Here is a 16,627-nt window from a genome sequence, read left to right as displayed (position 1 = left end):
AATACTATTATCCAGAACCCATTTTCAACTTTAAAGGAACACTAAAGATAATTTTTTATTTTTTTTAAATATCAAACATGTTATACTTACCTCCACTGTGCAGCTTGTTTTGCACAGAGTGGCCCCGAACCTGATCTTCTGGGGTCCCACGGCGGCTATCTCGGCTCCCCCCCGCAAGAACTTTCCACCTTCATACAAGCTCTCTCACATGGTGAAAAGTTATTACGGGCGTGCTCCCGTGATACAGCCGGCAGCTATAGCCGCTCACTGTATGACTCGGCCCCGCCCCCTGGCGCGCCGCGTCATTGGATATGATTGACAGCAGCGGGAGCCAATGGCTGCACCGCTATCAATATCCAATGACGAGCCGACTCAAGCTGGGGGAAACCGTTGCAGGAACAAGCCCACAAAGTTTCTGGGCTTAGGGAAGTAAAACTGGGGGGCTGGCGGCGCCGTCATTGCCAGTTTTTTTTTCACCTTAATGCATAGGATGCATTAAGGTGAAAAAAAAAAAACCTTTACAACCCCTTTAAGTATAACTAAATGTAACACTTTTTTTTTTTTTCATTTTGGATAGAGTGCAGAAGTATTAGAAGGCTTGTTGGTTTTTATTGTTGTCTGTGCCCCTAGCAGGGAGATTCACAGTCTCTATTTTCCTGTTTGCCATTATCATTGATAATGAAAGTAAAGGAAAAATCCACCATTTTGAGTTGTCCCCAGAAAAGTAATGGGCACACTAGTTCTGGTTACCTGGGGTCCCCAAGGAATTCCCTTGATTTGTAGGGATTTCCTCACACTTCCTGTTTGGCTATGGGGCAGGAAGTGAAGGGAAATATCTGCAATGAGACACACATGGCGAAAATATATCTGAAAGGGGTTATAATCCTCCCTTACTCTATTCAAAATGAAACAGTTATCTCTTTGTGTCATATAGAGTATTAACTTTAGAGGCTTTGTGTGAAGACTGTGTGCAGTGATTGTTTGTCACAGATTGCTTTAAGTTGTATCTGTGAGGGCTTTCTCCATGTATATGACCATACCATTTTAAACACTGAGGGCCGGATTCAGGTAGAGCGGCGTATATTTGAGCGGGCGTAGCGCAGCTCATATGCGCTACGCCAACGTAACATAGAGAGGCAAGACCAGTATTCACAAAGTACTTGCTCCCTAAGTTATGGCGGCGTAGCGTAAATGGGCCGGCGTAAGCCCACCTAATTCAAAGTAGGCAGGTAGTGGGCGTGTTGTATTAAAATGAATCGTGACCACATGTAAATGAAGCGCCGAACGAACGAATGCTCAGAATCACGTCGAATTTACTCCCTAAGATACGCCGGCTCAATTCATAAGACGTGAACGTAATCTACGCCCAGCCCCATTCACGTACGACTTACGTAAACGACGTAAAATCCAACGGCAGTGCTGACGTCCATACCCTAACATGACTTAGACCAACTATTTGGTGGTTTATCTTTACGCCGGACGTACGCCTTATGTAAACAGCGTAGCTTAGTGCGACGGGCGCAAGTACGTTCGTGAATCGGCGTATCTAGGTCATTTGCATATTCGACGGCCAGCGTAAATATGCACCTAAGATACGACGGCGTAGGAGACTTACGTCGGTCGTAGAAAGCCAAAATTCAGGTGTATCTTGTACTGTGAATACAGCGCATAGATACGACGGCGCATCCGTGGACTTACGCGGTGTATATAAAGATACGTTGGCGTAAGTCTTTATGAATCCGGGCCTGAGTATTCCAAGCAGCAGATGTCACATCTCTGAGCTCCCCCATAGTTTTACTGGGTACTTTGGAATAAAGCTTCTGAAGTTTGCTTAGTGTGTATATTTACAATACATTCTTTTTTGTGCACTCAATGAACCAGTGCATGAGCCTTAGAATTGCTGAAGTTCTGTTGAATGCATGAATGAAGCCTCATTAAGTTAGTGCGTCGTCTTGATCCATGGTAAAAGTAAAATTCAGCCTTGCTAGCAACTTCATTTACACAGTTTCATTTCTCTCCCCACATACTAATTGTTTCCTGAGTAAAGACTCCAAACTACTGTAACAGTTGCAGTTAACTGAAAGTCTGCACACAAGTTCTATGTGACATATTTACTTCTGACAAGTGACATCTATTTTTAAAATGGAAACACCTTGCATTTCAGAAGGAATAGGTGAAAAGTGTTTGTTTTTGTGCTTTGGTTGTCATTTTTTTCGTATGTATCACTCTCTATTAAGAAAAAGGAACCTAAAGGACCACATAAAATCAAAAATGTTTTCTTTTTAGTAATTGATAAGGGGATAGATTAAGTAAATATGGGTCCAAATCTAACTTACAACTTAGGTGACTACTACGTTTTATTTCCCAATATAATATAGGCTAGCACACACTTCTTTGGTCTATCATAGCTACCAAGCCACCACAAAAATGTACATTATATTTACTTGTGATGAATTATATATAGCCTCTATAAGCAGCCTAATCCCCTCCTATTTCTAGAGCTCATCCTGCCAAAAAAAACACAGCGGGATGACGTCATGGCATACATATATGCCCCAGCACAACAGTGCATTACATTGTTGTGTCATTTCCAGTTCCAGAAATTGCCCAATGTGCCTGCACACTAAATAAATTGTGGTGGGGCTGGGTACAGGGGAAACCACCAAAATCAGACCCTCACAGAAATTTCCACATAAAATAGATAAAAACATCAACTGATATACATTTGGAACAAACTCTTGCCAAATGAACAACTATAAATAAAAATGATTGTATGATAAATAGAACAAAAGACTAATAGCTAGATTCAGAAAGATTTACGCCGGCGTATCAGTAGATACGCCGACATAACTCTGAATCTGCGCCGTCGTAAGTTTAAGTGTATTCTCAAACTGAGATACACTTAAACCTAGCTAAGATACGACAGCCTGCGCCGTCGTATCTTAGGGTGCAATATTTAGGCTGGCCGCTAGGTGGCACTTCTGTTGAGTTCGGCGTAGAATATGTAAATGCCTAGATACGCCGATTCGCGAACGTAGTGCGCCAGTCGCAGTAAAGATACGCCGTTTACGTAAGGCGTTTTCCGGCGTAAAGTTATTCCATCAAATAGCTGGCCTAGTCAATGTTAAGGATGGCCGTCGTTCCCGCGTCGAAATTTAAAAATGTTACGTTGTTTGCGTAAGTCGTCCGTGAATAGGGCTGGACGTAATTTACGTTCACGTCGAAACCAATATGTCCATGCGGCGTACTTTGGAGCAATGCACACTGGGATATGTACACGGACAGCGCATGCGCCGTTCGTAAAAAACGTCAATCACGTCGGGTTACCCCCATTAACATAAAACACGCCCCCTCATCCTCATTTGAATTAGGCGCGCTTACGACGGCCCCATTTACGCTACGCCGCCGTAAGTTAGGAGGCAAGAACTTTGTGAATACAGTACTTGCCTCTCTGACTTAAGGCAGCGTAGCGTAAATATGATACGCTACGCCGCCTTAAAGATGCGGCGCTCTCTCTGAATCTGGCTATAAGTGCTGATTGGATAAAGAGAAAATATGATACTGCGCTAAACGAAACAAACAAAACTTAAAACTAAACGAGCTGCAACAAAAATTGTGATATACACACAATGACCAATCAAAACAAAACGAATAAGTTGCGCTAAACATATGTGAATGTGAAAAATAAATGAAAAAATTTTAAGTGTCCATAAGTGTCCAATGAACAATAAAAATATATTGAAAGTTCAGGTTATTGTTGAGTGAAGTTTTAACCGTGATTAGCAAACAGAACTCCTCCACCAGTGAAAGGATAAAAAAGCTATGCGCTTACCAGAAGGGCAAGCATTTAGGGCTTGCAGCTGGAATACCCCCAGCAAGGGTCTTAGTGGAAACTGCTGCTGATGATCCAAATAATATTCCTCAAATGATGTAGATGGATATGGAATCCGAAAAACATGAAAGAGATATATATACAGCATATAGTGATGTACCGCAGATAACACAGGATAATGAGCACACCAGGAAAAGCCACCACCAAATAGGATCACCAAATAAGGGGGACTCTTACCAGATATGCTAAATAGAGTGCTTGTGGCCAAACCCAGCCAGGGCCTTTAGGTAATCTCCAAACACGCCAGCCAAAGCACACGGCTTTCTCAGACACCCATAATGGAATATGTCACCATAAAGAAAGATGAAATCCACATAGTAAAGTATCGCAGAGATAGGTTTAATAAAAAGTAGATGCACTTACATAAAAAGAAATAATGTCAGCGTTAAAAATTGCGAGCCGGCCGGCTTCTACGAGCGCCCGTCCTTCGGGACCTAGACGCAGCACGTCAGAGCGTCTCCTCCTCCCGACGTACGTTTCGTCAGTATGTGACGTCGTCTGGGGAACGGGCGACGCAATGACGTGTCGCGTTTAAATACATAATAATAAGAACCAAGCCTCGATGTGGATGCAGTCCCGACCATCACGTGACGAGAATTACCCAATCATAGGACCGCAAACTAAAGCAAGGCGAATGCTGCGATAGACACCGCTGAATAGTCAATGCAGTACCACAGCAGCACTTAAAATAATGACAAGGGTATTATGAACATTAAAATAATGTGCATTCTCGAGTCAAGCCAACCACTAAGGCTCAAGAATACCTATACAAGCTCCTAAAAAATATAAGCTCTAAAAAAATCAGTAAATTACGACTGTTATATTAGGACTCTAACAAGAGTCGTTTGCAAAAATAATTAATAATTGCAATGGTGTATAAATATAAGATTAAAAGATGGCCTTACTATTAAATATCCTAATTCTTATAAGGCATCCTCCATAAAGCCAAAATGACCCCATGAAGGGTATGTATTGCCATGAAACAAAATTAATAAATAGGGAGAAGAAGGGATGACAAGGAGGATAGGGAGAGAGGGGGAAAGTAAGGAAGGGGGGAGGGGAAAGGGAAGGGAAGGGAGGAAAGGGGGGAGGGGAAATAAGAAAAGGGAAGAAAGGGAGAAAAAATTGTCAAAATATCATCAAAAAGAATGTATGTATATGACAATGAGGCTCGCCCCATTAGAGGCCCACAATCATACAGCCTGTGTTGGGCTTGACTGAAGTTGGCACACAACAAACAAAAATAATAAAAAACATTTGAAAATAAATATTTATATATAATAATATGTTAAAATATTAATCAAGCATTATTGATGAATGCATTAACATCTACTTCCACATTTAATCCATGTGGGGTATAACATTTGACCTTATGTATCCACCCCATTTCGAGTCTGGAAATACTCCTAACCAAAGATCCCCCTCGCCAATGTGGGGTATACTTGTCAATGCCTAAAAAGACTGTTTTAGAAGGGTCTTTGCTATGCGACAATAAATAGTGTTTAGACACTGAATGGTTGGTAAAACCATTTAAGATGTTTGTAATATGCTCATTGAGCCTGACCGAAAGGGGTCTTTTGGTCCTGCCAATGTATTGCAGCCCACATGGGCATTGGAGTAAGTAAACCACTCCTACAGTGGAACAAGTTATGAATGGTTTGATCTTATGCTCCTCTGAGGTGGATGTAGAAGTGAAAACATGAGTACGTCTCTGTGTGCACCCATTAAGGGAGCACACCCGACAATTCCTGCATTGGTAAAATCCCGTGTAGGAATCCAAAAACGTCATCCTTGGAGGAGGTGGTTCTATAACATTGGGGGCCAGCCTGTGTCTTAAAGCTGAAACACCTCTGAAGATGACTTGTGGAACAGAGGGTAAAGCAGGACCGAGTATGGAATCATTTAATAAAATGTGCCAATGTTTTCTGACTAATTTTTTTATATTTTGATGTTGGGTGGAAAAAGTAGTCAAAAATGGAACCATGGATAGGTTTTTTACTTTCGGAGGTTTTGTGATAAGAAGGGTTTCTCTATCAATTTTCTTAACCTCCTCTAGAGTAGCCAAAAGGGGGCCCAATGAGTAACCTTTTTCTAAAAATCTTTCAGTCAAAAGTCCACTCTGATTGAGGAACTCCTGTTGGTTGGTACAATTACGCCTAATTCGTAGATATTGACTCTTGGGCACGGACTGTAACCAGGACTTATGATGACAACTGTCAACTGGAATATATGAATTACGGTCCGTTTTTTTAAAATGGGTTGATGTTACAAAATGATTATCTATGATGGAAATCTTCAAATCCAGAAAACTGATGCTGGATTGGCTGGCCTCAAAGTCCAAATGAATACCCCTAGAGTTCTTATTTAGGAGCTCCATGAAGGCCTGTAGGTCCTCATAGGTTCCCTCCCATAGGAGGAGGATGTCGTCAATGTACCTTTTCCACAACTTTAGCTGTGGTGTCTGGCTAACATAGACGACATCCTCCTCCCATAATGCCATGAAGAGGTTGGCCAAACTGGGGGCAAACTTAGCCCCCATCGCCACACCTCTATCCTGGCGATAAAACTGGTGTTGAAACCAGAAATAATTACGAGAGGCTGCGAAATGGAGCAAGTCCAAAATAAAACAAATTTGTTCATCAAATAAACCCGAATCGCGCCTGAGGTAATACTCTACTGCGAATAAACCTAAGTCATGCGGAATGATAGTATATAATGATGTAACGTCCGCAGTTACGAGCCAAACATTGGGAGATGGTTTAAGACTGGACAAAATGTTGATGGTATGCCTTGAATCTTTAAGGAGAGATGGCATCGCTGCCACTAAAGGCTGAAGAAAAAAGTCTATGTACCTGCCCACCCGGGAAGTGAGGGAACCTATCCCACTCACTATGGGGCGTCCCGGGGGGCAGGTTTGACTTTTATGAATCTTGGGGAGATAATATATTATTGGCGTTCTAGGGGCCAGAGGAACCAAGTAGGCTCTCTCCTTTTTAGTGATGATACCTTCCCTGAAACCATTTTTAACAATACGATCAAGTTGTTCCAAATAATTGTTTTTAGGATCAGATTTCAAGGGGGTATAAGTATCACGGTCCTCCAAAATTCTGTTCATTTCCAATAAATAATCTGAACGGTTAAGGACAACAATACCGCCGCCTTTGTCGGCAGGCCGAATGACGATATCTTTGTTCTCACATAGAGAATTAAGGCCAGCCAAAAGGTCCTGGTCAACTCTACTGGATTTGACTGGAAGTGATTCTAAATCTTTAAGAAGAGCATCCCTAAATACCCTAATGGCAGGAGCCATAGTGGTTGAAGGGTTATATAAGGATGCATTAGATAGATCAGTATGCACAAAACCTCCCACTTGATTTTGGGTATTGGAAATGGGATTGGAAATCATGTACCTCTTGATATGCACTTTGCGTATGAACTTGTGTATATCAATGTAGGTCTCAAATTTATTTAATTTACGGGGTAAGGCATATTTAAGGCCTTTATCTAGGATAAGCCTTTCAGACTGATTTAAGGCAATGGTACTCAAATTATAAATTCCTGTTCCTGCTAAAACTTTTGCCTTTTTGACTCGTACCCTTCGCCCTCCTCTGACTCCTCTCCTGGGTCGCCTGCACGTTTCACGCCCTGACTGGGCCTGTGAAAACCCCACTGTTGTGGGGTAGGGCCAGAGGAGCCCGTACTGTTTAGAGGGAGGAGGAGACGCTCTGACGTGCTGCGTCTAGGTCCCGAAGGACGGGCGCTCGTAGAAGCCGGCCGGCTCGCAATTTTTAACGCTGACATTATTTCTTTTTATGTAAGTGCATCTACTTTTTATTAAACCTATCTCTGCGATACTTTACTATGTGGATTTCATCTTTCTTTATGGTGACATATTCCATTATGGGTGTCTGAGAAAGCCGTGTGCTTTGGCTGGCGTGTTTGGAGATTACCTAAAGGCCCTGGCTGGGTTTGGCCACAAGCACTCTATTTAGCATATCTGGTAAGAGTCCCCCTTATTTGGTGATCCTATTTGGTGGTGGCTTTTCCTGGTGTGCTCATTATCCTGTGTTATCTGCGGTACATCACTATATGCTGTATATATATCTCTTTCATGTTTTTCGGATTCCATATCCATCTACATCATTTGAGGAATATTATTTGGATCATCAGCAGCAGTTTCCACTAAGACCCTTGCTGGGGGTATTCCAGCTGCAAGCCCTAAATGCTTGCCCTTCTGGTAAGCGCATAGCTTTTTTATCCTTTCACTGGTGGAGGAGTTCTGTTTGCTAATCACGGTTAAAACTTCACTCAACAATAACCTGAACTTTCAATATATTTTTATTGTTCATTGGACACTTATGGACACTTAAAATTTTTTCATTTATTTTTCACATTCACATATGTTTAGCGCAACTTATTCGTTTTGTTTTGATTGGTCATTGTGTGTATATCACAATTTTTGTTGCAGCTCGTTTAGTTTTAAGTTTTGTTTGTTTCGTTTAGCGCAGTATCATATTTTCTCTTTATCCATTTTGTTATATACCAAGGCACTGCTGCTTTTTTGTATTTAATTTATAATTGCACTTTTACATATCATTTCACAAATGGATGTTTTTGACTATAGGGCTTCCAGAAAGGTTGATACCTCAGGGGTTTTTGAGTCATATAAAAATGATGAGGGTGACCTAACCGGTATCTTTACGAGACTTAAAAATTTAACCATTTCAGAAACTCATACTCAGTGGGACATAGCGTACTTAGAGACCTATGTTAAAGAAAATATGGTCCCACGCAGTCTTAGATGGGAAGTTGCACCCCAAAAGGGTGATATCCAGCTTGATGATTGGTTCAAATACTTCAATGATGCTGGGGTCAAGTTTCTCTGTTTTTTGGTCGCTAGAAAGCGTGTCAAACTGACTCGAATTGACGAGGAGATCAAAGTTATTGCAGAGAAGCTTGTCCCCCTCCGAGAATCAGCAGAGTATAAAGATAAATCAGAGTCCCTCTCTAAATTTTTGGAGAAAGAGGAGAGAGATCAAAAAAAATAAGAAAAAGAAAAAATACAACAGAGACCTCTCCGATTATCATATTGGGGAGGTTTTCTCGTGGCAAAAGAAAATTATAGAAGAAAACAGGATTAGGAATGCAGAGGCGGAAATGGAGATCAGTCAGCCTCAGGCATCTGCTCCGGCTCCTTACCCTGCTACCATCCAACCTCCAATTAAAGGTCGCCCTAATTTTCAGGGTACTAGAAGAAGGGGCTCGCATTCATCCCCCTTTAGATTACCTAATCAAGGTAGGGGAGGACCCTCGCAGTCATATTCACAACCTCCCCCACCTAGAAATTCCAAACCATCTCATGGTTCAGGGAGGGGTGGTAACCGGGGTAATTTTTACCCCAATCAGGGACGCCTACCGTCAGCCTATCCTCAAGGATATCCACAATATACTAGTGGTCCACCACCCCCCCCCTTCTTCCCTCCCTCCCAGGGTTTTCCCTATTTCCAACCTCCCAATTTTGCTCAACCAACTGGTTTAAATCAATACAACCCACTTGGTACCCAGGACAAGGATTTTTCTTACCAAATTGATACACAAAATCGCTTCTACCCCCTCCGTGACAAAGAGGGACCTAGTGATTATTTTGGAAGGAATAATGTCAATTATCCCCCACAAGGGAGCTTGACTGAGGTTGTGAACATAGCTTACCCTCTAAACAGTACGGGCTCCTCTGGCCCTACCCCACAACAGTGGGGTTTTCACAGGCCCAGTCAGGGCGTGAAACGTGCAGGCGACCCAGGAGAGGAGTCAGAGGAGGGCGAAGGGTACGAGTCAAAAAGGCAAAAGTTTTAGCAGGAACAGGAATTTATAATTTGAGTACCATTGCCTTAAATCAGTCTGAAAGGCTTATCCTAGATAAAGGCCTTAAATATGCCTTACCCCGTAAATTAAATAAATTTGAGACCTACATTGATATACACAAGTTCATACGCAAAGTGCATATCAAGAGGTACATGATTTCCAATCCCATTTCCAATACCCAAAATCAAGTGGGAGGTTTTGTGCATACTGATCTATCTAATGCATCCTTATATAACCCTTCAACCACTATGGCTCCTGCCATTAGGGTATTTAGGGATGCTCTTCTTAAAGATTTAGAATCACTTCCAGTCAAATCCAGTAGAGTTGACCAGGACCTTTTGGCTGGCCTTAATTCTCTATGTGAGAACAAAGATATCGTCATTCGGCCTGCCGACAAAGGCGGCGGTATTGTTGTCCTTAACCGTTCAGATTATTTATTGGAAATGAACAGAATTTTGGAGGACCGTGATACTTATACCCCCTTGAAATCTGATCCTAAAAACAATTATTTGGAACAACTTGATCGTATTGTTAAAAATGGTTTCAGGGAAGGTATCATCACTAAAAAGGAGAGAGCCTACTTGGTTCCTCTGGCCCCTAGAACGCCAATAATATATTATCTCCCCAAGATTCATAAAAGTCAAACCTGCCCCCCGGGACGCCCCATAGTGAGTGGGATAGATTCCCTCACTTCCCGGGTGGGCAGGTACATAGACTTTTTTCTTCAGCCTTTAGTGGCAGCGATGCCATCTCTCCTTAAAGATTCAAGGCATACCATCAACATTTTGTCCAGTCTTAAACCATCTCCCAATGTTTGGCTCGTAACTGCGGACGTTACATCATTATATACTATCATTCCGCATGACTTAGGTTTATTCGCAGTAGAGTATTACCTCAGGCGCGATTCGGGTTTATTTGATGAACAAATTTGTTTTATTTTGGACTTGCTCCATTTCGCAGCCTCTCGTAATTATTTCTGGTTTCAACACCAGTTTTATCGCCAGGATAGAGGTGTGGCGATGGGGGCTAAGTTTGCCCCCAGTTTGGCCAACCTCTTCATGGCATTATGGGAGGAGGATGTCGTCTATGTTAGTCAGACACCACAGCTAAAGTTGTGGAAAAGGTACATTGACGACATCCTCCTCCTATGGGAGGGAACCTATGAGGACCTACAGGCCTTCATGGAGCTCCTAAATAAGAACTCTAGGGGTATTCATTTGGACTTTGAGGCCAGCCAATCCAGCATCAGTTTTCTGGATTTGAAGATTTCCATCATAGATAATCATTTTGTAACATCAACCCATTTTAAAAAAACGGACCGTAATTCATATATTCCAGTTGACAGTTGTCATCATAAGTCCTGGTTACAGTCCGTGCCCAAGAGTCAATATCTACGAATTAGGCGTAATTGTACCAACCAACAGGAGTTCCTCAATCAGAGTGGACTTTTGACTGAAAGATTTTTAGAAAAAGGTTACTCATTGGGCCCCCTTTTGGCTACTCTAGAGGAGGTTAAGAAAATTGATAGAGAAACCCTTCTTATCACAAAACCTCCGAAAGTAAAAAACCTATCCATGGTTCCATTTTTGACTACTTTTTCCACCCAACATCAAAATATAAAAAAATTAGTCAGAAAACATTGGCACATTTTATTAAATGATTCCATACTCGGTCCTGCTTTACCCTCTGTTCCACAAGTCATCTTCAGAGGTGTTTCAGCTTTAAGACACAGGCTGGCCCCCAATGTTATAGAACCACCTCCTCCAAGGATGACGTTTTTGGATTCCTACACGGGATTTTACCAATGCAGGAATTGTCGGGTGTGCTCCCTTAATGGGTGCACACAGAGACGTACTCATGTTTTCACTTCTACATCCACCTCAGAGGAGCATAAGATCAAACCATTCATAACTTGTTCCACTGTAGGAGTGGTTTACTTACTCCAATGCCCATGTGGGCTGCAATACATTGGCAGGACCAAAAGACCCCTTTCGGTCAGGCTCAATGAGCATATTACAAACATCTTAAATGGTTTTACCAACCATTCAGTGTCTAAACACTATTTATTGTCGCATAGCAAAGACCCTTCTAAAACAGTCTTTTTAGGCATTGACAAGTATACCCCACATTGGCGAGGGGGATCTTTGGTTAGGAGTATTTCCAGACTCGAAATGGGGTGGATACATAAGGTCAAATGTTATACCCCACATGGATTAAATGTGGAAGTAGATGTTAATGCATTCATCAATAATGCTTGATTAATATTTTAACATATTATTATATATAAATATTTATTTTCAAATGTTTTTTATTATTTTTGTTTGTTGTGTGCCAACTTCAGTCAAGCCCAACACAGGCTGTATGATTGTGGGCCTCTAATGGGGCGAGCCTCATTGTCATATACATACATTCTTTTTGATGATATTTTGACAATTTTTTCTCCCTTTCTTCCCTTTTCTTATTTCCCCTCCCCCCTTTCCTCCCTTCCCTTCCCTTTCCCCTCCCCCCTTCCTTACTTTCCCCCTCTCTCCCTATCCTCCTTGTCATCCCTTCTTCTCCCTATTTATTAATTTTGTTTCATGGCAATACATACCCTTCATGGGGTCATTTTGGCTTTATGGAGGATGCCTTATAAGAATTAGGATATTTAATAGTAAGGCCATCTTTTAATCTTATATTTATACACCATTGCAATTATTAATTATTTTTGCAAACGACTCTTGTTAGAGTCCTAATATAACAGTCGTAATTTACTGATTTTTTTAGAGCTTATATTTTTTAGGAGCTTGTATAGGTATTCTTGAGCCTTAGTGGTTGGCTTGACTCGAGAATGCACATTATTTTAATGTTCATAATACCCTTGTCATTATTTTAAGTGCTGCTGTGGTACTGCATTGATTATTCAGCGGTGTCTATCGCAGCATTCGCCTTGCTTTAGTTTGCGGTCCTATGATTGGGTAATTCTCGTCACGTGATGGTCGGGACTGCATCCACATCGAGGCTTGGTTCTTATTATTATGTATTTAAACGCGACACGTCATTGCGTCGCCCGTTCCCCAGACGACGTCACATACTGACGAAACGTACGTCGGGAGGAGGAGACGCTCTGACGTGCTGCGTCTAGGTCCCGAAGGACGGGCGCTCGTAGAAGCCGGCCGGCTCGCAATTTTTAACGCTGACATTATTTCTTTTTATGTAAGTGCATCTACTTTTTATTAAACCTATCTCTGCGATACTTTACTATGTGGATTTCATCTTTCTTTATGGTGACATATTCCATTATGGGTGTCTGAGAAAGCCGTGTGCTTTGGCTGGCGTGTTTGGAGATTACCTAAAGGCCCTGGCTGGGTTTGGCCACAAGCACTCTATTTAGCATATCTGGTAAGAGTCCCCCTTATTTGGTGATCCTATTTGGTGGTGGCTTTTCCTGGTGTGCTCATTATCCTGTGTTATCTGCGGTACATCACTATATGCTGTATATATATCTCTTTCATGTTTTTCGGATTCCATATCCATCTACATCATTTGAGGAATATTATTTGGATCATCAGCAGCAGTTTCCACTAAGACCCTTGCTGGGGGTATTCCAGCTGCAAGCCCTAAATGCTTGCCCTTCTGGTAAGCGCATAGCTTTTTTATCCTTTCACTGGTGGAGGAGTTCTGTTTGCTAATCACGGTTAAAACTTCACTCAACAATAACCTGAACTTTCAATATATTTTTATTGTTCATTGGACACTTATGGACACTTAAAATTTTTTCATTTATAAGTGCTGATTAGTAAGGATTAAAGGAGTTGTAAAGGTACAATTTTTTTCCCTAAATAGCTTTCTTTACCTTAGTGCAGTCCTCCTTTACTTACCTCATCCTTCTATTTTGCTTTTAAATGTCCTTATTTCTTCTGAGAAATCCTCACTTCCTGTTCTTCTGTCTGTAACTCCACACAGTAATGCAAGGCTTTCTCCCTGGTGTGGAGTGTCGTGCTCGCCCCCTCCCTTGCACTACAGGAGACTCAGGACGCTCTCTAAGTTGCAGATAGAGAAAGGAGCTGTGTGTTAGTGGGCTTCCTGACTCTCCTGTAGTCCAAGGGAGGGGGCGAGCACGACACTCCACACCAGGGAGAAAGCCTTGCATTACTGTGTGTAGTTACAGATAGAAGAACAGGAAGTGAGGATTTCTCAGAAGAAATAAGGACATTTAAAAGCAAAATCTAAGAATGAGGTAAGTGAAGGAGGACTGCACTAAGGTAAAGGAAGCTATTTAGGAAAAAAATAAATTGTACCTTTACAATCCCATTAATATTGTAAATTCATAATTGCAGACAAATTTGAGGAAAACCCGGAGGCAGGTTATCCAAAAGGGCTTGAACGACCCATCGGGGATCTGGTGACCGGACATTGACAGGTACACTTGCACTGTCAACCGGTGACCCTGAAGTGATCTATTGGGAGGATTCGCTCTGCTGTTCACATTGTCAGCATTGAGCCTGTGGCAGAGGTTTCATCTGGCATCTTAATCTAATCAGAGCCAAGTCGGTGACAGAGACTTGTTCCTTCCAGCAACCTAAAGTGACGCTCCGGCTGCCAGGCCTGTGGCAGAGGTCTGTCCGGGGGCACTTCACCCATTCTGGCTAGAGTGGCGACGAACTGTACTATTATAGAAAGCAGGATTGCTTTCCTTTCTATCCAAAAACAGCTCTATGAAACGGTAATATATTAAAATAAATTACAAAATATATTTAACAGCTTTAAAAATAATGTTTATATTTGTCCCCCAAATGAAATCCAGACATGGTGCTGTGGTGTCCCAGTACAGGTATTTGTTGTAGTCCCTGTCAGATTGAGGCCCTCGGCTTGTGGGATCTCCCCTGCAGGGACTCAGCTAGTTATGATGTGATTTATATACTGTTATGGTTGATAATACGTTTATTAGGTATGTATAGCTTTAAGAGGTTTAGTCAACCATCTCATGTTCAGTCAGTGTATTAGAGTCAGGAGGATTAAATGCTAGACAAGACCTTATTGTGTTATGTTATACTACAGGTCAGTCTCTATGATCCACAGCTCTCAACCAATAGGCTTCAGTCTAAACAGGCCCTTATAAGGGATTGTACTTCCTGTTTAAGGCAGTCTAAGGCTTCCCTCAGTTCCTGGCAGAGCAGAGCAACACACAGTCAGAGAAGCATTGCAGGCCTGAAGCCTCCAGGAGAAAATACCGCAAAGAGTGGAGTATCCCTAAACATTACAGAACCAGTACTTCAGCTCATTTATCAGATCAATCCGTTATTCCGGCAAAAAGCCTCAAGTCTACAGACACTTCAGTAAGTGTATCTATTTTTCAGCCTAGTTAAGCATAGGCCCTGAATTACTATCTGGCTTTTGCAGCCGAGTATATACAGTATATGATCAACTAAGCTCAAGCATTATCAGCTGTGTGATCCAGAGACTGCCTGCAGAACATTTTGACACTCTGTTTAAAGCTGTGAAGATTTTGACACCTGCCTTCATGCCAGTAAAGCCTTTGTTGTTTTAACCCCCTGTTGTGGACTGTGTTATTACCATCCTAACTAGCGGGAATACGGAGGCCCCCGGAGCTGTAGTTTCCCGGGGTATACCAAGACTACAGTGGCGTCACGTGACAGAGAGGGTTAATACCATCTGGCCCTCACTAAGGGTTAATACCACCTGACCCTGGGCTCCTAGCCCCAAGAACCAAGTAGCTAACCATCAAGCGCATGTGTGTGGCCGTGGGACTCACCCTCCCCGGTCACCACAGTGCCCAGTGAGGTAATCCATATCAATCATATCAACCAGCAATGTAATCTATGTTAATCATAATGGCTTGTCACCTACTAATCTGTACATGCTGAAATTCCTTTGCTAAATTACATCTTCTTGGTCACGGCAATATCACCAGGAATCCCAGGTGATATCATTGCCCAAATTTTGTCAAATACATCACCCAAATTAGATGTCCTCGAACAACACAGATGTTTGGTTCTCCAGAACAAATCTGAAATATTTTTCTAAACACAAACAGCAACCTTACTACTAATTTGTACTGAGACTCAAGCTGTAAGCAATAAAAGTAGGTTGTTTTTAAAAATGTTTATTAGGCAGGGGCATGGCCTGGACCGGCATCTGAGTAGCAGCTTCCTCACAGAGCTCCCGCTTGTTACTTTGATTTGATCCTATTCCCAGCATCACCACACTGTTTAACGGCTATAGACAGAATTCCGGGACTGTGGTACCTGTACTGAAAGAATCCATGATCGTTTTCAGGGGGAAGAGCAAGGAAGAGGGACAGCGCTCGGAGCTCCAAAATGGCGCTGCTGTGGGGGCTTCAGCAGCGTGGACAGCGCGGCACCGATAAAAGTAAAGAAACTGTGAGTAAACCTCTCAAAACCCCTAAGAATGCCAGCGGAGACCCCCTCCCTAAAGACATTTGTTACTATGCCCAGAAACTGGCAGAATCCCTGAACATTGGGGGAACTCACAGCACAAGGGAATATGGAGGAAGGTTTTCCAGGATGCACAGATGCAAACCTCATGGCAGAACAGGCAGAAGAGCTGGAAGAGGACAGTGAGGATGAGGAACCAGCACAGCCCACCCTAGCTGAGATCCTGAAAGCTGTAAATAAATGTACTGCCTCAGTTAACACTTTGCAAGAACGCTTTGGTGGTCTGAAGGAGAAGTGTCTTTGATAAGGCAGGATATACAAAAGATCAGATAAAGAACCACTGCTGCTGAAAGCAGGATCAGTGATGTGGAGGATAAGCTTTCTCCTCTGATAAGAGACTCACAACATAACACCAGGATGGTTGCAGCTGTAGATGATCTTGAGAACAGAATGAGACAAAATAATGTATGAATTG

The sequence above is a fragment of the Rana temporaria genome, chromosome 1, assembly GCF_905171775.1.
Source record: "Rana temporaria chromosome 1, aRanTem1.1, whole genome shotgun sequence".
Lineage (NCBI taxonomy): Eukaryota > Metazoa > Chordata > Amphibia > Anura > Ranidae > Rana > Rana temporaria.
Note: the sequence above shows the minus strand (reverse complement) of the source record.